The sequence below is a fragment of the Zalophus californianus genome, chromosome 12 (assembly GCF_009762305.2).
Source record: "Zalophus californianus isolate mZalCal1 chromosome 12, mZalCal1.pri.v2, whole genome shotgun sequence".
Lineage (NCBI taxonomy): Eukaryota > Metazoa > Chordata > Mammalia > Carnivora > Otariidae > Zalophus > Zalophus californianus.
Window position 1 is genome coordinate 66,231,543 of NC_045606.1, and position 21,561 is coordinate 66,253,103.

The 21,561-nt window shown below is 42.0% G+C and overlaps 1 protein-coding gene and 1 pseudogene across 6 annotated transcripts in view; one reads left to right on the forward strand and one right to left on the reverse strand.

Moving 5' to 3' along the window:
* Nucleotides 1-21,561, reverse strand: part of ELMO1 (engulfment and cell motility 1) — a 553,802-nt gene that overhangs the window by 448,718 nt on the left and 83,523 nt on the right. The window lies entirely within an intron of this gene.
* LOC113910976 lies at nt 11,181-11,424 on the forward strand (annotated as a pseudogene).

A 21,561-nucleotide genomic window follows, 5' to 3' on the forward strand; every position in this document is an offset into this window, starting at 1 on the left:
TAAGCATGGTGCAAATTAAGCATCACCAGACTGTCACAGAAAAAACTGGTGAGCACTGGACCCGGTTCGTGTAATCAGAATACTCTAAACACAAACAAAACAAAAGCTAGAAATAATAGTCAAAATGCAGTAATTTACATGCAATTATTTTAGAGCATATAAAACAAGCAGAAATAAACTACAGCAACCATCTACTATTTCCCACTACCTTCTCCTCTACACTAACCTCCACTGCAGGCATCATCATCAATCACTGATAAAAAATCTAACTTCCTTCTGCCCTGGTTACATAGGACATCAGAATCACTAACACACAAGCCAATTGCAATTTCTTAAAACATTTAGAAAAGTAGACAAATTAGGAATAGAGGGAAACTTCCTTCCTAAAGGATGTCTAAAAAGCCTACAGCGATCATCATTCTCAATCACAAACCACTGAGCATTCCTTTTAAAATTGAAAACAAAGCAAGGAAGCCAAATAGAACAACCTCTCTATTAAATATTGTGCTGGAGGTCCCAGCCTACACAATAAGTCAAGAAAAACAAACATTATAAGGATTGAGGAGAGATGGGATGCCTGGGTGGCTCAGTCAGTTAAGCGTCTGCCTTCAGCTCAGGTCATGATCCCAGGGTCCTGGGATCAAGCCCTGCGCATCAGGCTTCCTGCTCAGCAGGGAGTCTGCTTCTCCCTCTCCTCCCACTCGTGCTTGCTCTCTCGCTCTCTCTGTCAAATAAATAAATATATAAATCTTAATTTAAAAAAAAAGGTTTGAGGAGGGAAAGCAAATTTGTCATTATTCAGAGGATATAATTATCTACCAGAAACTTTATTAGTATTCATAAGATAGTTTCTCAAAGTTTCTTAATATAAGATCAATACATAGAAGTTATTTTCATTTCTATACACCAGCAATAAAGAATTAGAAAGAGCAATCTTTTAAACATACAATTTACAATAATAATAATAAAGATAGGAATATATCAAACAAAATTTTACAAGAGCTTTCCACATAAAATAATAAAATTTATTGAAAAATTTTAAATACCCCCAAATAGATGAAGAGACATAAGAGTTTGAGTAAGAGGAATCAATATGGTAAAGACATTAACAAGGATATGTAACAAATATATAGGCCGGAGAAGGGCCTACAGACAGACGACAGCATAGTAACTGCCAAAGCTGACACTGTGGACTAGCGTCAGGGGAAATGAACCATTTAATAAATAGCACTGGAACGATGTAGGGAATTATTAAACTCAAACCCTAGATCACAATCCACATTAAATGAAACAATTCCAAAGATTAAGTATAAATGAACAGAAAGGAAAATCTTAGAAAATATATATAAAAGAATATCTTAATTTTATCATTAGGTAAGAAGGATTTCTTAAGATACAGATAGCCCAAAACATAAAAAAGAAACTGATCAATTCATCTACAAAATAATTAAGAACATTCATCAAAAGGTACCATAAGAAAAAAATATAATAACAAATATAAGCCACTGTTAAAAAGAAAACCACAGGTTTTCTTATGCTCTTATGCTCCATGAAGTCCCCAAATCGGGACTTAATCCCCAATCTAATGGCAGATTCAACCTCCCCCAAAATATAATCCTAAATGGTTAGTCAGCAATTTTCCAGTGGGCAGCAATGAGGTAATCTATCACATGGACCCACTACAAGGTTAGGTAATCTACAGGACAAGCCCCCTTGTCTGAAATAATTCTTTCTTTTCTTTTGCTAATAACTTTCTTGCCCCACCCTCCTTCCTATAAAAACTCTGCATTGTGTACAACTCTTTGGAGTATCTCTCTACTTGTTAGATGGGATGCTGCCTGATGAATCATTTAATAAAGCCAATGAGATCTAAAAATTTACTTGGCTAAATTTTGTTTTTTTAACATCACTTATTGAAAAGATATTTGTAACATTTATAAGGAACAAAAACTTATTACATAGCATATAAAAAGGGCTCCAATGAATCAATATGAAAAGGATAAGCAACCAAAAGTCATGTTGGCATTTCACAAAAGAGAAGACATGAAGGTCAATAAACCTGTGAAAAGATGGTCAACCCCACTGGTAATTAGGAAAATGCAAAGAAACCCCAACATATCCTTGAGACTAGAAAACTTATACAATCTGACAATACCAAGTGTTGAAAGTATGTGGAGCAACGAGAATTTCATGTGGTCCTGGGGAGAATTTAATTTGGCACAACTACTGTGAGGTCATGATAACATTGCCTAGTAAAGCAGCAGGTGTGTAAACCCCCTCCATCACAGCTGTTCCTCTCATGGGTACACATCCTAGAGAAACGCTTACTCATCTGCTCTAGAAGAGGTATACAAAAATACTCATAGCATCATCCTCACAGCAAGAAGCTGGAAACAATTCAAATAAATGTCTATCCTGAGAAAAACTGTGGCATATTCACAAAATGGAATACACTATAAAGACTGAAGAGGAACTACGGCTACATGTATCAATATGGGTGGATCTCAGAAAGATAATGTTAACGTTGACCAAGTCACAGCAAATTGCATGGAGAATAATTCCATTTTTATAAAGTTCCAAAAAATATTGTCTATATTTATATAACCGTAAAAATAAAAAAAAAATCATGAATGAAATATTCAGGACAAAGGTACAAAGGTGAGGGAGGGGAAACAGATCAGGGCTTCAAAGACACTGGTAATGTTCTATTTCTCAAGCTGGGCGGTGGGTATGTATTAATGTTTTATTATTCTTCATTAAGCAATACATATCTATTACATATCCTCATTTGCCTCTATGGTATACTTAACAAAAATGTAAAATTCTATCATAATTTATTAAAATAAAAATGTTAAGTGTTGGTATTTATTTACCTAGAAAATCCACTCATGTGAAACACCACATTTTAGCGTGATAACAAGGGAATGAGACATTCCTATACTAATAATGGAAGTATCTTTAAACCTTCTTATATATATTTAAAGTAGCTACATCTCAACAAACTGCATGATGCAGAAGAATCTATGATCTGCTAGAGAATGAATCTTTTCTTTTCCAAAGAAGGAAGGAGCATGTTTTCTACTGAGGTCGAGTTAAATAACCTTCCCGTCTGAAAAGCACAGAATAAATGCCGTCTCTTCCTGGTTCTCTTCATCACTGGAGTGTTTCTTATTCCTTGCCTGAAATTCCCTTCTCTCACCCACCCCTTTGCATTTACTCATCACTCCCTAGATGAGTTGATGGCTTGTCATGTGATTATTTAGCAACTCCAGAGGGCGATGGGGTTGGTGGGGCCGAGGTTCAGACGGAGAGAAATGAGAAAGCAACGGAGATGGAGGCTCAGAAATACCTTCTTTCCATGTCCCCATTACTAAAACTAATGAAAATAATTGTCAAAACGAAAATCCTGAAATGACTTCATTTGCTACAAATACTTGCTAGTAATTACCACTTAGTCATTATCTTGACCTTTTGCAGTGAGTATATGATGAACACTGGCTCTGCTCAGTTTGTTTTTTTTGTTTGTTTTGTTTTTAAAGCAATGAGCTTCTAGTTCCAGAACTCATTGATTTATTATAATTTAGTCCTGTCCCCACATTTAAAGAAAATAAGGAAGCTGACAAGAAAAGTGACTGAGGCCACAAACATAGTGTCGTGTGATTAAGACCATCATCTCTGAGATCACGGTCACTAACTGACTCTATGCCTAAGCAGCAGGGTGACTCTGGGCAAATTCCGTAATCCTCAGTGTCTCCTCGGTTAAATGTGGGTAGTCCTGCTCCCTCACAGGTTTGCTGTGATGATTACATGATGCCAAGCGCTTCCATGAGACCCGGGCACGTAATAAACGTTCAGTGTGTCATCACTGTCTTTATGTCCTAGAATCACAAAGCCAGGAAGGTCCAAGATAGAATTTTCCATAGATTTCTCTTTTTATCCACCCCTAACCTATACATCTCATTTTTGAAATGATGGCTATTTAATAACACTTTTTATAACTTTGAGTCAAACTAATAAACTTTTCTCGCCTCCCCAGGGCTAACTGAAACATATGTATTTCAAACTAATAAAAACGCAGTAATTCAATAAATAATGGCCACTCTCCTTTCTGCCAATCCCTTCAGTCTAGTTTACATATTTAATGGGTATTTTCAGCTGTGTTTCTAGATAAATCCCTCACTCATCAAGGGATCTGGCAGTTGGCGCCCCTCCTCGGCGCTCTTTTTTCGTAATTATCTTCCTTTTTCCAACCTGGCATTGAGCAGAAAAGAGCGGTAATCACGAGATATCATCTGCCCAGTCAGACAGGCTCTTAATGATGGCAAACGTAGCCACAGCCAGCCCCCCTCTCCTCTCCTGATCTCACCCTCAGGGTTGAGAAATAGTCGTGTGCCGTGACACCTAAGGGAAAGATCACCTGAAAGACCCGCACCTAAAATCCCGCCCCACCGTGGGCTTTGCAAGTTAGCGCCTCACGTCACAGCAAGAGAATGGGCTATAAAACTGAAGATAGCACTAGGGGAGGTCTGTTCTGGGAAGGGCACCCTTACCTCAAAGCCAAAAGCAAACAATCTAACAAAACCAATACGCAAAAGTGGTAGTTGAATAAATTTAGACTTTTGTGGTAAATCCCTCTGTTGAGTAGTATGCTTCATCTTTCCATTACAAGAAGTCTAAGGCTTATTTGTTCACGATGCTATTTTAATTTAAGCAGTGCTTTTCTTTTAAACAACTCGCCACGTTATCATAAACGCTCAATGCCTATGCAAACAATTTTTACTCACTTTAAGCCCACACAACTACTGATAGAAGCTCAAAGAGTAAATAGAATCAATCCATGATTCCCAGTTCTCTCCTTTCCTTGCTGCTTTAGAAGACTCACTCAGAGGTCAACCAAGTCTCTCTCATGTTTAAGGCACTAACAAAGCAAGAGCATCCAATCGATGAGAAAATAAAACATTATTTGTTACTTAATAGTTCTAAAAAATACAAGGTCAGCATCACGAGAAAATGTGCACTGCTTTGGATTTCCTGACACTTATTTTTTGATTTTCATTTTAATTACATATGGGGTGTGAGCACTATGGGTGATGTTCCCGAGGAGCTAATCTGGCCCTAGTCCAGCTTCGGCCAGCTTTCCCCAAGAGCTCTAGTTTATTATACCCTGAGATCACATTTAAAATATTTAACACCAGCATGGGGTCCACAATGACCAGTCATAAGGGATGCTGGCCATGACCAGTTTACCAGTGAGTCCTGGCTGAAGGCCAGTGCGTTGGACACCCAAGAAGCCCAGGAAGGAAAGGGGGGGGGGGGTGGCGGCAGAAAATGTGATGTTATGCAACCATTTGTGTCTGAATTTATCAGCAGCCAGGTCCCAGTTCTCCACGTTGTCCAAGAGCTTATTAATACATTTTTGGAAGTCTTGCAAAAAGCTGAATATACTATATCTGAGGCATCCTTGCCACTTGCCAGATAAAGGGAACATTAGTTAATCATTTTTTTTTTTTAATCTAGAACTTCTACAAAGTAATTTTTGGTTCTTTGATTCCTCTCCCTGATTCCTCTAATGTTTCCTCTCCTTGGAAGCAAAGCAGTACTCAAAAGCACACACAATCACATCTTAACAGGTTACTCCTTTCTCGACTAAAAACTTGGTAACTGAAAAACAGAAGCCTTCCTGTGTTTAGGAACCGGATAAGCAGATATCAAATGTTTCCTAGCCAAAAAGCACTGATTCATACAGCTTGAGAGGAAAGGGCTGAACTAGTTAGCAAACGTTTAGGATTATACCTTTGCTCAAAGCCCTGACCTCATGTTCACTGTTTTTTAAACATTTTTCATTCATCCAAGATCAAAAAAGTTGCAAGAAATCTGTGAACTTGTAATTCACAGCATCTCTTACTTACCCATTAGTTTAAAATCTCTGTATCCACAGGATGTGGCAGGTCTTACAAGTTTCAAAAGAGGGAAACTGCCAGACCAAGTGTCTGTCTTTTGATGGACAAAGATAAAGCACTAGAAGCGGTTCTTCCTTCAGGGATGAGTCAACATAGCGGCCTCACACAGTTATGCAAATGAAGAGTGAACTAGTACCACTGAGGGGGAGGAGGAGTGATCTTTTGTGACCTGAGCAGGGTTGCCCCTTCCAATACTCCTTGATAGGCAGAGTAAATCAATGAAGAGAAGGTGGATACATTTGCATAAGGATAGAGGAACTATATCCTCTACCCACCAGAAAGAAGGGATCCAGAATCCCTCTCTTAGGACATTCGATTTAATTAGACTCTGATGGGTTGGGTTTGTCCTGACACAAAAGGAAACCTAGAGTCTGAAGGGATTAATTAACAGTCCACCAAAGTGGTATTAAAATTACTTTAAACTGAAAACATCAGAACAATCAGCAGCCACAGAAAGAAAATTATCTAAACTTAAGCAGAGACTCCAGAAAATACATCTCCCACTGACACCGACTCCCCCACTCCCCCCAACCTGACTTGAGGGAGAGGACTGACCCTTAGCACCAAGAAGTATGAATTCAGCTGTTTATTAGCATCAAAAAGCCCAACAGAACTTTCCATACTTTCCCATAAGAGCTCTAAACACCTCTTTTTCAGTAAGTTGGTACATAAAACCTTTACCTTTGACTATTCAGCAAGTTACCCAATACTGAGTACTCTGGCGTGCACAGGTAAATAAACCTTCCCTTTTGCCTGTTAATCTGTCTGTTGTCAGTTAAATGGCAGGACCCAGACCTTTTAAAGCTAAGTGAATAGGGGAAAGTTTTCCTCCCAACAGATCCCAAAGACAGGAGAAGTCAGAAGTATAACCCAAGTTCACAAACAGGGTCTGGAGAAAGCCCCCACCAAACCAGGCATACTGGCCTGGGGAGCCTGCCTTGGGGCAGCAGCTCAGCTTGGGGTGTGCACTGAAGAGCCACACCCTTGGAAGGCCAATGTCCAAGCGCCCGGTGGGGTGGGGGTGGGGGCCTGTGTGGGAGCCTGGACCAGATACCAGAGGCAGCCCCTACTTCTGTCTCTCCTGGGCAGCCTGAAGCAGATCTAAAACCTGGACCAGGACTGCTCCTTTGTGGATAGTGGCAGAACCGAAGAGATGGAGCATTAACTGACTTCCAATTAATAGGTACAAAAGAATGCTCAGAAAATTGATATGGACAATGAAAGAATAGTAACCAGACGTGGACGCCAACAGGCACAAACCCACAGAGATAAGGGAGAGGGGGAGAAAAAAAACAGACATCATTTTAAAAATTGCTATTACCAGGAATAAAAAGGGGGGGGGGGACTAAAATTTACAGATGGACTTTTATGTAAATACACTTACATCTAACTTGCTAAATTCTTGACTCTGCTTACCATGATGTTTCTCCTTCAACATTTCTCTTTTCAGAAAATGGACCTCTATTCACACAATCTGAGAACTCTCGATAGCTTTTTTTTTTCTCATTCCATACATTCATATTCATCATCAAGACCAACAGATCTGACCTCCTAAATAGGTCAAACAGTCTCTCCCAGTCTTCTTCCACCTCCACTTTCACCCTCACTTCTGCTGGGACATTTGTAGTAGCTTCCTGAGAGGTCCCTTGCATTCCCTTGCTCCTCCCCCTCCACTCCCAATTCCACACACTACAAAGAACTTTTATACTGTCTTATCACCTCCCTTCTTAGAATTTCTCAGTGAAGATTCCCATTGCTCCTAGAAACCCTAACAGGACCTTATTTTGCCTCCTTCTCTCTTTGTTCATTATTTTTCAGCCACTAAGGTCTTCATAGCAAGGGTCAGGCTCTAGCCTACCTCATGCTCTACCTGGAAAGTAGGAGATGGTCCATAAATATTTGCTGAATGCTACTGAAATTAGCTATTTTAAGCTCCATATTACCTACAGTAGGATGACTATATGACCCAGTTTGCTTGACAGTCCTTGTTTAGACCCAATGAACCAGCAAACTATTTGATAAATTCTCACTTTCACTCTGGGCTGTATGATGAGTAAGATACAGGGTCACCCTACCTATAAGTATAAGGAAGCTGAAATTCAGAGAGATCAAATAAAGAGTCAGTTCTCTCTATTTGCAGTAGTTATGCTCTATAAAGTCAATGGGAACACTGAATTAGCAAATGCTGAACTATTGCTCCTAGGGGAAATACAGGGTGAGGTTCCTGTGAGCCACTGGCCACATTTTTGTCAGCCAAACAATACACAATTTTGTTTTATGTGTGTTTCTGTTTAAAGACATCTTATTTAATACAGATTGTTGATTCACTAGCCTTGAACTAAGAGCAGCTGTACTGTAACATCTGCCTGAGAAGTTTATCCTACACACACATTTTCTCTTAAGCAGAGCACAACCTTTTGCACTTAGGAGCACTAGACAGCACTCTGTCACTACACTTGGAACTAATCACAAAGCATAAAAATGTGAAAAACATTGAATGACTGCAAAAGCACTGTCAGCACTGATGTAGAGTTATAAATAAATACTCATGAGTAGGTGAATTCACAAATATGAAATCCGCAAATAGTGAGGATCGATGGGAGCTTATTTAAGGCTATACAGCTGCTGTAGAATGAGGACAGACCCCAGACAATATCCAACTTCACAGCCTCTGTCCAGTCATTAGATCAGTAGTAAGAGGAAAAGAACTGCTCTTTCAAAAACAGTACCATTACTCTAGGTAGACTGGCCATAATGATTAAACCGCTGAATTGCCAGTTTATCAAAGTTCCGGTAGATAGTGCAGAGTGAAAGAGGCAAAACTCTTCTTCATGAAGTGGACAAAAGTCTGTATAAAAGTACTCAGTAATCTACAACTCTGAAACACTGAAGATTTAAACAGCAGGAAGCTAGCTACTGCTTCTTAAGTGACAATTCACAAGGGAACCCCAAGTTACTTATGGTAACAGTGGGAGATTTCTCAATCCACGTAGGCTCTAAGATTAACAAAAATATGAATTTATGTGATCACAAATGTTTTTAAGAGTCAAAGCTTGAATCATCTACAGACCAATGTCCAGGTACATTTACATGTAAAACATGAGAAATCAAATACTCTTGCCTCTTTCTAGTCTTCAGGGGTGGACAGAATCTTTGACAAGTTTCTAGTCCTTGATCACTCTCACTATTCAGGAAGTCCTCTCTGTAGTGAATTTCTCACGTCTTAGTAAATTTTTATGTCCTCCTTTAAAACACATTCAAAACAAGATCAATCTGCAGGTTTATGAGCAATATGACTAAAATATTTTAAATTACACATCAGTTTTCCATGCAAGAATTTAAGACTAAGGCTATTTAAGAATTAAGCATAAGAAAAATACTTCCCACTGGTCCACTTTATTCTAACTGGCTCTCTTGGCATGTCAAGACTCACACTGCTCCATTGATACAAGATGATGTTTGAAATGTTTTTAGCTAGTTGATAAAATATTAAAGGCAATCTCAGAAACACTTGCCTTACATTAAAAAAAAAAAAAGAAGTCTTCTTCCTACCATTTACTAGTTAGGGGATGGGGCTGAAATTTGGCAGAAAATAAACTCTTAAAGTCAACTTAGAGTTCATAATTTGAAATAAATTAAGACTTACCAAAAAATTCCAATAGGAATTTGAAATGTACTCTTTGCCCAGATTCTCCCGATACTAACATCTTATCACAGTAGCTTTATCTCTTTTTCTTGTATTGTTTCTGAACAGTGAAGGAGTTCAGAGTATGCCACCCCCAAAACGTGCAGCTCTAGCATAAGGATTATTGTGAGCAAAAGGCAATTTTTAAAAGAGCAGACACAGGATGAGCTTTCTGCCCTCTGCCAATCTGCCTGAAAACAGAACATAAATTCCCCCATAAAGGGGTCCCCTGCTTCCCAAACCAGAACGAGGACAACCTTATCACATAAGATGAGATGGCACCGAGATGCACCTGCACAAACAAGCCTTAATTAACCCTGATTTCCAGTAGTTGCCCCACATATTCACCCTCCCATAGTTGCTACCCTTGAAAGTCTCAAACTCTTTTCCTTTGTCTTTATCACTTCTCTGAAACTTATTGTTTCTTTTAAGATGCTATATAAGCCCAAGTTCCAACCACCCCTTTGAGTTACCCAACACTGAGTTTCTCCCATGTATATGCACACTGCTCGTGTTAATAAACTTCTCTTTGTTTTTCTCTCATTATTCCATCTTTTGTCAGTCTAATATGCAGGGCCCCAGCTGGAGAACCTGGAAGAATAGAGGGAAAAGAGCTTTTCCTCCTCCAGTACAATCTATGAGAAAGTCGCAAATGTGATGCTCCTTTATCCTTAAATACTTCAATCTGTATTTCTGGAGATCAAGAACATTCACTTACATAATCACAGCACAATTATCAAAATCAGGAAGTTAAAATTGATACAATACTATTATAAAATCCACAGGCCTTATTCAAATTTCACTAATTGTCACAATGATGTCCTTTATCATAAAATAACAGAGTTTGTTTCCCTGGTCCCAGAGCTAATTCAGGATCACTTACAGCACTTAGAGTTCTAAGAATTTCTTTGGTCTCTTTCAACCTAGGATAGCTCTCCAGTCTTTTTCTTTTGTGACCTTGACATTTTTTAAAAGTAAGGTAAGATCTACAAAAGTTATTTTGTAGACTATCCCTCTACTTGGATCCGTCTAATGTCTCCTTGCAATGAGATTCTGGTAATGGATTTTTGGCAGAAATATGACAGGAGTGGTATCATACCTCCTATCAGGAGGCACATGCAGTTGGTCTGTCCCATTGATGAGGGTGTCAACTTTAAGTACTTGGTTACGATACTATCTGCCCAGTGAGTTCACGAATTCTTACTTGTCATTTCTGTTACAGGGCATCAGACCCAAAAATTTTAAAACACTTCACAAATGAGTCTACTTACATAGTTTCAATGGCTTGTATTTTTAGTTACATTTTCAGAGTTTTTACTTGAGGACTCATCTTTATTTTCTACCTATTTATTCCTTTTATTACTAAGTATAATGTTTCTAGTACTTTCCCTTTTTATCTTATAAGGTGTTACAGGAAAAGTGTCTAATCAAAGATTATTTTAGGCAACATTTAAAATGATGTTAGTTTTGGCTGCCAGGGGGATGCAGCGCTTCCGTTCTGCACTCACAGCGATGGGAGCAAGTACTCCCTCGACATGCAGAAGGACGCTGGTGAATTCGTGGACCTCCACGGAAATACTCGGCCAGCAACCGCATCATCGGTGCCAAGGACCACGTGTCCATCCAGATGAACATGGCCAAGGCTGAAAAGGGGGCAGGATGTTCAATGTCCAATTTAAAACCTATGCTACCTCTGGGGCCATTTGCAGGATGGGTGAGTCAGATGACTCCATCCTCCAACTGGCCAAGGCCAATGGCATGGTTTCAAAGAACTTCTGACTGGAGAGGATCACAGATGTGGGATATTTGTTATAAATAAATAAATAACCTTCTAAATAAAACTACACTAGTTTTTGGTAAATTTTCAAATATATAGGTAGGGTGGGGTTTTCTGGGGTTCTTCTATATTTTACTTGTGGTTTGTATAGAATATGTTGCTTAGACAATCCATGGAATGTCAATACCTATTTTGGTCAAACAAACTGAAAACTAATACACATGAATCACGTGCCAATATACACACTGTCTCAGTACATTTGGGCTGTTATAACAAAGAACCATAGACTGGGTGGCTTCTATAAGCAACAGAAATTTTTTTCTCACAGTCTGGAAACTGAAAGTCCAAGATCATGCTGCCAGCATGGTTGGATTCTGGTGAGACCCTCTTCCTGGTTACAGACTGCCTACTTCTCCTTTTCATCAACACATGGCAGAAAGTAAAAGTGAGCTAGCTCTCTGGCCTCTTCTTATAAGAGCACATACCCCATTCATGAGGGCAAAGCCCTCTCACATAACCACCTCCCAAAGGCCCCACACCTCCAAATGCCATCACACTAGGGATTAGATTTCCAACATATGAATTTCAGAGGGACACAACCATTTAGTCCATAATGCACATTTAATTACTTATACTCAAAAAGTTTAATGAAGTGATACAGATGCAAATAAAAAGCACCAGTCATTAGAAAAGATACAACATTTATAAACAAGAATGATGAAAATGATTGCAGGAAAATGAAATTCTCCATTTGTCAGAAAGACACTAAATTCTAGATCTACTCAAAAGCCTGCCTCAGAAATTTGACCCCAACAAATTACTTCTTTTACTGTAATCTGTAATAAAACTAGCAAGGATTGCACACACAAAAAAAGACAAGAATGCAAATGAACACAAATTTGTTTGAACTTCTGGTCTTGTTTAAATAACACTGCAGATATCATATTGAAAAATATACAGAATTATTTGACAAAGTGTAAAAAGTATACATTCTATACTTTGTTTTGAAGTTCTAAGCATAGCCAACACTGCCTAGGAATTGGTTTAATATTTTTCCAGCAGCAAATGCATAAACTTCCTTGGACAGTGCCTGAAAATCTACCCCTTAGCTGGCCTCACTGGGACTCTGGGATCCTTGGCCCACAGTAGTCAATTCTCCAGAATAATCCATTTAAGACATAGATCAGATCATGTCACTCCCGTGCCCCAAACCTTGCATCCTATCCCACTTAGGAAACATTCCAAGCCGTATTTATAGTCTGTCGGCCTCTATGGTCTGATCTGCACCCCACTCAGTACTTCTTTCCCTGCCCTTCTCCAGAACAGCTACACTGTCCCTGCTGTTCTCCAGCACACCAAGCACAGGGCTGCTCCTCTGCCTAGAACATTCCCCCCCCCACCACCACCACCACCAAATTCCCCTGTGGCTTGTTCCCTCTCCTTACATAGGTTCTAATGTTGCCTCCTTGGGAAGCCTGCCTTGATCCCTAAGCAAAACAGTGTCCTGTCCTTCCCCACCTGCCTCCCATACCTTATTTTCTTATTGGTGCTCCTCAAAGTCTGCCATCATTTCAGGCATTTGTTTACTTGTTAATGTTCTGGATTCTTCACTAGAAAAGAAGCTTCAAGTGAGCATGAGTGTTTGGTTCACCACCACCACCATATCCCATCTAGAAGAGACCCTGGCACACCCTGACACCTAATAAACATGTGTTGAATGAAGGGGTGAATGAGTGCTTTGATTTCCACGTGACAAAATGCCTGCACGCACACACACGCGCACACACACACACGCACAGAGAATATGGAGGGTGGTAAATCTGTTCCTTGCATCAGAATGGCCGATAGAGCTTTGAAACACCACACGCCAGGTCCAACCCTTGGAGATCTGGATTCAGCAAGCATTCCCAGGCTAAATTCTGACTCAGAGCCAGGAGCCAGAAGTCTCTTACAAGAGGCTGAGCTACCTACCTATTAACTGAAGATCAAATCTCCTCTTTAATTGGAGGACTCCTGGGCAGTGTTTCACATGCTGTGCTTTTTAGCTGCCCAGTCTTGACTACGAATGACCACCTATAAAATCAGTGCCTGCAGCCCATGTGGTATGGGCCACAGTGATCTCACCCTCGGCCTGGAGCCCACTTCCTTAAGGAATAAACATACTCTCTTAACCAATGTCGTTTATTTGTGACAAGAGGGTGTGTGCACTGAGAATGCAGGTTTCCTCTGTTTTGGAAGCCAACTGAATGTGCAGGTGGCTGGGGAGGGAGGGAGGAATAAGAAAGAGTAATCAAGGTTTGGATAAAGGGCATAAGGTTGCAGGGACAAACTGTTCTTGCCTGGGAGACTCACTGAGAAGAGAATCACAGGGTCTCCTGATAAGTTTTCCAATAGTTTTTAATGCTCATCTCCCCGCCCTGGACTCAATGCCTCTCACTGAACCCTCTCATTTAGTTACAGACTAAACGTCCATGTTCCCCATATCCCTATGTTGAAACCTAATCCTCACTGTGACGGTATTTGGAGGTAGGGGTCTTTGGAAGGTGATTAGGTCATGGGAGTGGAGACCTCATGAATGGGATTAGTGCCCTTATAAAAGAGACCCCAGAGAGCTCCCTTGGCCCCTCCACCCTGTGAGGACAGAGCAAGAAGATGAACTGGGAAATGAGCTCTCACCAGACACCAAATGGGCAGACGCCTTGATCTTAGACTTCCCAGGCTCCAGACAGTGAGAAATAAATTTGTGTTGTTTAAAAGCCACCCAATCTGTCATATTCTGTTACAGCAGGCTGAGCTAAGACCCCTCACAACAGCCTTACTGGGGAGTCATTATAATCCCTACTGTATAAATGAGTAAGCCACAGTATAGAGCCTAGGGACTCTGACACAGTCACCATAGGTAAGTGGAAGATCCAGGGTTCAAATCCAGCTCTTTGGCTTCAACGAAGGCTCTACCATCCCCTACTGAACTGTGGCTGGTGCCTCGATCTCCCAGCCCCCCACCCCCAACATACACTCAGCTCAGCCCTTGATTCCTTCAACAATTCCTAACCCTGCATGCACATTAGAATCACCTAGAGAACTTTCAAAGGAAATTCTTGAACCCTACTCCCAGAGATTCTAATTAATTAGGTGGCGTCTAGGCATTAGCATTTTTTTAAACTTCCTAGATAATTCCTCTGTACAACCAGAGTTAGAAACCACTGTTCCAGGTCAGTGGGAAGAAAGGCCAGGCCCAGGTGGAAGTACCACAAGCGGCATATACAAAGAAGGAACGCCCAGTTCAGAAGAGATCAGAGAGTAGCTTGGCTCAGAAGCTTCTAGAACTAGGAATGTGGTTCTAGCCCATCCTGAAAAGAAGCCTGAGGTACTGAGCTCAAGTCTAGAATGGCAATGTTTGCTAGGGCTGCCATAACAAAGCACCACAAACGGAGTGACTGAGCCAACAAAAATATGTTGTCTCACAGTTCTGGGGCTAGAAGTCTGAGATTAAGGTGTGGGCAGAGCCACGTTCCCTCTGAAGGTACTCAGGAAAGACCTATCCCAGACCTGCCTCCTAGCTTTCAGGAGTTCCGTGACTTGTGACGACATAGCTCCATCTTCACACGGCAGTGCCCCTCACATGTGTCTATGTCCCAAACCCCCTTCACTAAGGGCCCCAGTCATAATGGATTAGGGCTTACCCTACTCAGTATGACCTCATCTTAACTAACCACATCTATAAGGACCCTTACTGCCAAATAATGTCACATGCTGAGGTCCTGGGGGCTAGGGGAAGACTCCAGCATATCTTTTCTGGGAGGGACACAATAAAACCCACGACAGGCAGGTAGAGCCAAATGTTGAGGCAGTGTTCCCCAAGGATGCACTTAGGAACATATTCCTGTGCCAGAGATCCACTTCACTCAGTGTCCTGACAATTTACAATGGGCGCGTATACATGTTCCAGGCCCAGAAAAGTCCTTCAGGAAAGCCATCTGTCGGCTTTGTTTATCCAAATCTATTTGACCATAAAGCCCTTTCCACCTCTCATCTTTTAACCACCTATGGAACACAATTCAGGAAACACCACAACCATCTAAGTGTGGAGGAGCCATGATGAATTAAAGCCTCATATGAGGGTGAAAGCGCCCAGCACCCAGGAGTGGACCATCTGATATGGAGGCAGTGGGTCTCGATCTTTCCTTGAGAAAACACCCGCAGAAACTAGAAACAAAAGGTAAATGATCATGAACTACATTTTTTTTACAGTATTGTAATAAATAATCCTGAGTCTTATTCCATAGTCTATGTAGCCAATTTTTTATAATATGGTGATTCATCTCACAGAGTGCCATTTCAACCCTCTGGGAAGTTGAGCCTGGGGTACAGGGATATTGTAATTTGGGGTAGGACATGTTGTAGCTGGAGAAACCAAATGTCATCCTGGCTCCCCATCAATATTGAGCCGCTGCCTAGAACTACATGAAAGTTGGAGAAAGTAACTTGGGCCTTCTTTACCTCCCTCCCACATCAGAAATCCACTCGGAACATGACACGGTACCGCATTTACAGAGGAGACCAAACAAAATACAACTGCCACCTGCTCAACACAAAATACATCCTGGATTGAGGCAAAAACTTTGGAAAAGGCAACGTTTAAGGTGCACACAAAATAATCCAACATACAGTGTGGCTTCTAAAAATAAAACCATGTAATTTACATATTTTTGAAGCAAGATTCTGCTCAAACAGTTCCTTGAACATAGGGAACCATGGGCCATCTCAAAACTGAAAGGCTTACGTTTTTCAGGTTTTCGCTTTTGAGCAAACTAGACTTTCTAAACTTTTAATTCAAGAAAGAAATTACAGTGCACACCAAAGCAGTACTTTCCACAGCAGCAAATTAGAGAGGGCTAATTTGCGGGCACAGCCGTGCCCTGTTATCTGTACCTTGTCACTTTAATTTAGCACAACCAAAACCTCACCATTCCTTTCATTTTTTACTTCTCCACATAGAATTTTAGCCTTCACGCTGGGTTTCAAAGAGTCCAAAATAAAACCAGCCCACATTAAGCAAAACAGCCACATAAGACCTTTCCTTTATGTGTGGAGAAAAGGACTTTCAAAGTTCAGAAGGAGGATTTTTTTTTTTAAAGCACTAAGTAGTCTTGGTAATGTTTTTAAAGATCTGTTTTAAAACGTTGAGATTTTTTTCCTCCATTGTGCTCCAGCGCATGTGCACAGACGGGTGGATTTCCTCTAACAGAAGCAACAAAGTTGTTACTTGAAACCCGTACATTTCAATCCCTTGCTAAAACATCTCTCCAAGAGCTAAGTTGTCAAACTAGAAGACACACTTTCCATCCTCCTGCCCTGTGGAGCATTAACAGGCAAGGATAAGAGCGTGGGCTCAGGAGACATGCTGGTCTCCAGATCCTCAATGTCCTTACAACAGCGAATCTAGCCATCCTTCAAGCATAGGAAATAGACTGTCAAGAGTGGCAGAACAGAATGCTACCACGTCCACCTATGGGTGTGCATAAAGCAGTGAAATACAAGCGTCCCCCAAAACCCTTCATTAACTCTCTCCCTCATTAGGGAGAGCCGCTCTTGGAAACAATTAATTATTGCCAACAGAAATACCTGTCGTCCACAGCCTTGTAGGTTATCACTCAGCTTCCAAAATCTCCTAGCCGTCCCCATCCCACCTGACTCTCTTACCTCTTGAAATGCAGAGCGGATTCCCCAGCATTTTCACCTTGTGAGGAGCAAAAAGCCTTATGTATATGTCACCTGGGCTCTCATTCTGTAAATCATTTGGTTAGAAATATTAGTAACTGGGGACGGCTTTATATCGGCCCTCACAGTGGCAAGTTGTAAAAATGCACCACAGACAGGGAAATGCAGACTCCGGAAACTCAAGTGGTAACTGGAATTCAGAGTAGTGCCCCGCCATAAATCTGTACTCCGTAGCTGTCATTGGGAGTAAAAGTCTGCCTCTTGACGGAGCAGAGACCCGAAGCCCATTCCAGGGAGCGTTTCCTGGTACAGCGGTCAGCCTCACCACTTGCAAGAGGAGGGATCAGTTTCACACCCAGCCCATACCCCCTCGCCCAGGGGAATGCCTGGCAGAGCTGGAAAGGGCAGAACTCTTTCCAGCAAACAGAAATCTGACTGACAGAGGCACAGCTTACGAGGGTACCCCGAGGATCACATTTCTTGTTACAGCCTGCCTTTATTTTATTATTATTCTCTGACTCCCAGATGCGAGGAGACCCAGGAATGGAATGAAAGTGAAAGTTACAGGTCCCTCAGCAGACCACAGGCCCTACCTGCTTTGAATAGCATGTTTCAGGTGATTCTATTTCTAATCCTTTCTCTGGCCCACAGAGTTTGATACTCATCACAGCCCCTGACCTGGTTAAAAGAAATCAAACAGATGGCAAAGACTAGTGCCAGAATTCATGCGGGGCTTTCAGTTTTGCTTTGTTTGCAAATGGAAACCAAGTCTGCTCCTTGAGCCTTGCAGACACTCACCACCCCACCCTCCAGTCTCTTGTGTCTGTCCACCAGGTGCTAAGCACTCTTCATGAGGTAGCATTTTCACATGAGAGGACGATGTGGTTGCAGACATCTGCCACGGATCACAGATGGCCACGCCATGGCTGAGCAGCCGACCTGGTGACCATGTAGACGCTGCTTCCCCAACCCCAACTGAACCTAGGATTCAATTTCCCACGGTATGGAAACCCCAAATCAGGCATGTTCCGGTTATCATTTCTAAAGGCATTTGTGTGAAGGGCCTTATCACGGCATGGGCAAAGGAGAAAACAAAATATAAAATTACATTAAATTGATGAACCTTATGTTAGACAAGTGTGAGCCAATCCATGTAGGTATATGCTCTTCCTCTGCAAAAATCACAACAACCTTCTAACCGTCTTTTGAAGAAGAACATGGGGCTCATGCCTGAAAGCACCCAGGCCTTCACCACTCACACCAGACCCTTTTTGGCTGGTCTCTAATTCATGAGCCATACGGAACCACGGCTTCTTTCTGTGGGCTGACTTGCATTTCAGATTTCAGGCAACTCTTCAAAAACTGGCTCTGGCCCTCGGGAGCCTCAAGGTTTGCGCAACCTCGTGTGACACCTATCCGGAGACAAATGGCTTTTACATATGGAGCCATTTGGAACCGTAAGTTCCAGTGCTAAGTACCCAGGGGTCCTAAAGTGCCCTGGCAGAGACGTGACCACCTGTGTGAGAAGGAACTGCAAACACTCCAGAGAAGGCGGAGTAAGAGGCTAAGGAGTCACACTTGAGAGAGCACTACTCGGCTGTAGAAAGAGAGCTCTCATCACCACACACACAGAACAGCCAGCCCCACATGGACTGTGCCCCCAAAAGTGAATACCTTTGGTTCATAATGGAGGGGCACACTGTTCTCGAAAGGGAAAAGTATCTATTTTGGCCAAATCTCTGAAAGTCCGCAACCTAGGGAAGTTAAAGAACTCTAAAGATAACAAGATAGTCCAAGAAGGTAAGCCCTGTTTTGTTTTTTTTTTTAAAGTCTTTCCTTCCTTTTACGTGGCTCCAGACTTTAAAAAAACAAACAGCAAAAGGGAAGTTGCTATTCTAGAGTGCAGCCTCTCTCTAGCCCAAGTTCTCACATGGCCAGCAGTGGCAAGGGGGAGACCTCTACAGAACTCGAATAAAGCAGTCTATGCCTCTGCGAGTGAACATATAAAATCAACCCAGGAGTTAACACAGAATCATAGAGAGGCAAAGGCATTTAAGAGTCTACAACCCGGCTGAGGCTATTACCATATCTAAAGCGAGAACACAGCAGTCAGACGCAGAGAGGTGGCCGACCATGAAAGCAGACAAAAAGTAGAGTCTGGGAAGCCACCCCAGCCCTACCCAAGGGAGTACAAGCCCCGCCACAGGTTCACGCCTCCATGTCACTTTACCAAGTGTGAGGCTCTGGTGCGGGATGGAGGAATCGGGCACCCCCGCAGGATGCCTCCGGGCCCTGATCCCACCGGCCAGCTCTTCTCATTGTGATTCCTCATTTCTCACACACTCTCCTGATTACCACCAAGCTTCCCTTGAAGTCTGCTATACAAAGGAAATCTGCTCATCAAACAGTGCCATTTGGTTACATTTTTCACAGTAAATCATCATCAAATTGGCATATTGCTCCCCAGTCGCTAGAAACCTGCCAACTGCACCTACCCCTGGGAGGTAGCTTTGCTCTCCTGGAGCTGACAGTCTGTCTTTTGAGCCTGTTTTCAGGTAAAGCGACCTGCTGAGGGCTGGTCGTGGGGGAGACAATGACACAGGCTGCAGACTGGCTCTCAGCCATGCCCCTCAACTTCACCACCTCTTCACTTCCGATTTAGCTCAAGGAAAACCAAGGCCCTCTTCGGCACAATTACATCACCACAAGTACACCAACCAAGAGTCACATCTCATGAGGTCAGCCTGTCCATGGGGATAAGTCCAAGTTTGTTTATTGACTTTTTTTCTTTAAAAATGTCTTATTGGGGGGCACCTGGGTGGCTCATTCAGTTAAGTTGTCTAACTCTTGATTTCGGCTCAGGTCATGATCTCAGGGTGGTGGGATCCAGCCCCGCCTCAGGCTCCTCACTCAGATTCTCTCCCTCTGCCCCTCCCCCTCCACACCCGTGTGCGTATGCTCCTCTCTCTCAAATAAATAAATCTTTAAAAAATTTATTTTGAAGCAATCTCAAATTTACAAAAAAATAAAATTGCAACTATAGTACAAAGAACCTTCTTTCTTTCTTAACCACTTGAAAGTAACCTGCCAACCCCAAGCTCCACCACTCACTGATACTTTAGTGTGCATTTCCTCCAGCAATAACATTCTCCTCCATAACCACAACACAACCATCAACATCAGAAAATTAACATGTAATACATGTTACATTTGCTCTTTGGACCCCATTCAAATTTCACCAAATGTCCCCAAAATGCACTTTATAGCACAAGGATCTGGTTCAGAATCACAAGGTGCTTTTAGTTGTTACGTCTTTTTGGTCTCCTTCACCCTAGAACCCCTCCCTAGGTCTTTCCTTGATTTTTCTGACCTTGACAGTTTTTAAAATTACAGGCTGTTTATTTTGTATAAAGTCCTTCAGTTTGGCTTTGTCTGATGCTTCCTGTGATTAGAGTCAGGTTACGAGTTTTTGGCAGGAAAATCACGGAAAAGTGAGGCTGCATCCTTTTCCTTGCGTGTTACCAGATGGTGCCTGATTTTGGTTTGTCCCATTGCTGGTGACATTTTTTTTTTTTTCAAGCTTGGGTTTGTTTTTTGGGTTTGTGTGTGTGTGTGTGTATGTGTGTGTGTGTGTGTGTGTTTGGGGGTTTTCTTCTGATGGTCAAATCCCCACATGTCCGTGAAGACTGCCTGCCCATCCCAAAGTCAGGCTGACCGAGGGAGGGCTTAGGCATATCTTGGGCTGTACCCTTCTGCTCCAGCACACCTGCCTCCTACTTGGAGGGAACAGTAGTGATAGTAATGACAGCTGATTTATACAGATACATTTATATAAAAAGATGGGATAAAGTAGAAGAAAAGAAAGATGACAGGCTTTCGTGGACAAATAACAGAATACCTTAGATCCTTCTCACATAAATTCTCCAGAGCTAAACAGAGATTAGTTGCATTAAGTTTTTTCATGCAAGAAAGGCCCATTTCACTCATTCATTCATTCAAGCCACAAACGTTTCTGGGGAGCCACTCCCTGTTAAGCACAGGGACACCGACGCCTATGCTGCCCTGCCCCCAGAGGACAGCATGGTCTCTTACAGAAATGTTATAAATAAACAGCTACAGAGCAGTGTTGAGAAGGCGATGCTTGACCCAGTCCAGGCTGAAAGGGAAGCAGTCCAGTCAACATAATCTGCAAGTTCTGCCTGAAAGCAAATGTAAACAGATTCCAGAACAGACTGATGCAAAGGTGAACTCCAGGAGCGGGGAGACTGGAGAACGAGGTGGATGCTGGGGCGGCAGGGGGCGGTGGGGTACTGGGTCAGAAAGGCTTTGGATGCTCAGCAACAGTCAGTAAGCCCTGAGGAACCACTAAAGGGTTTGAAGCCAACTGGCAAGATCATATGGGTATTTTTTACAACAAT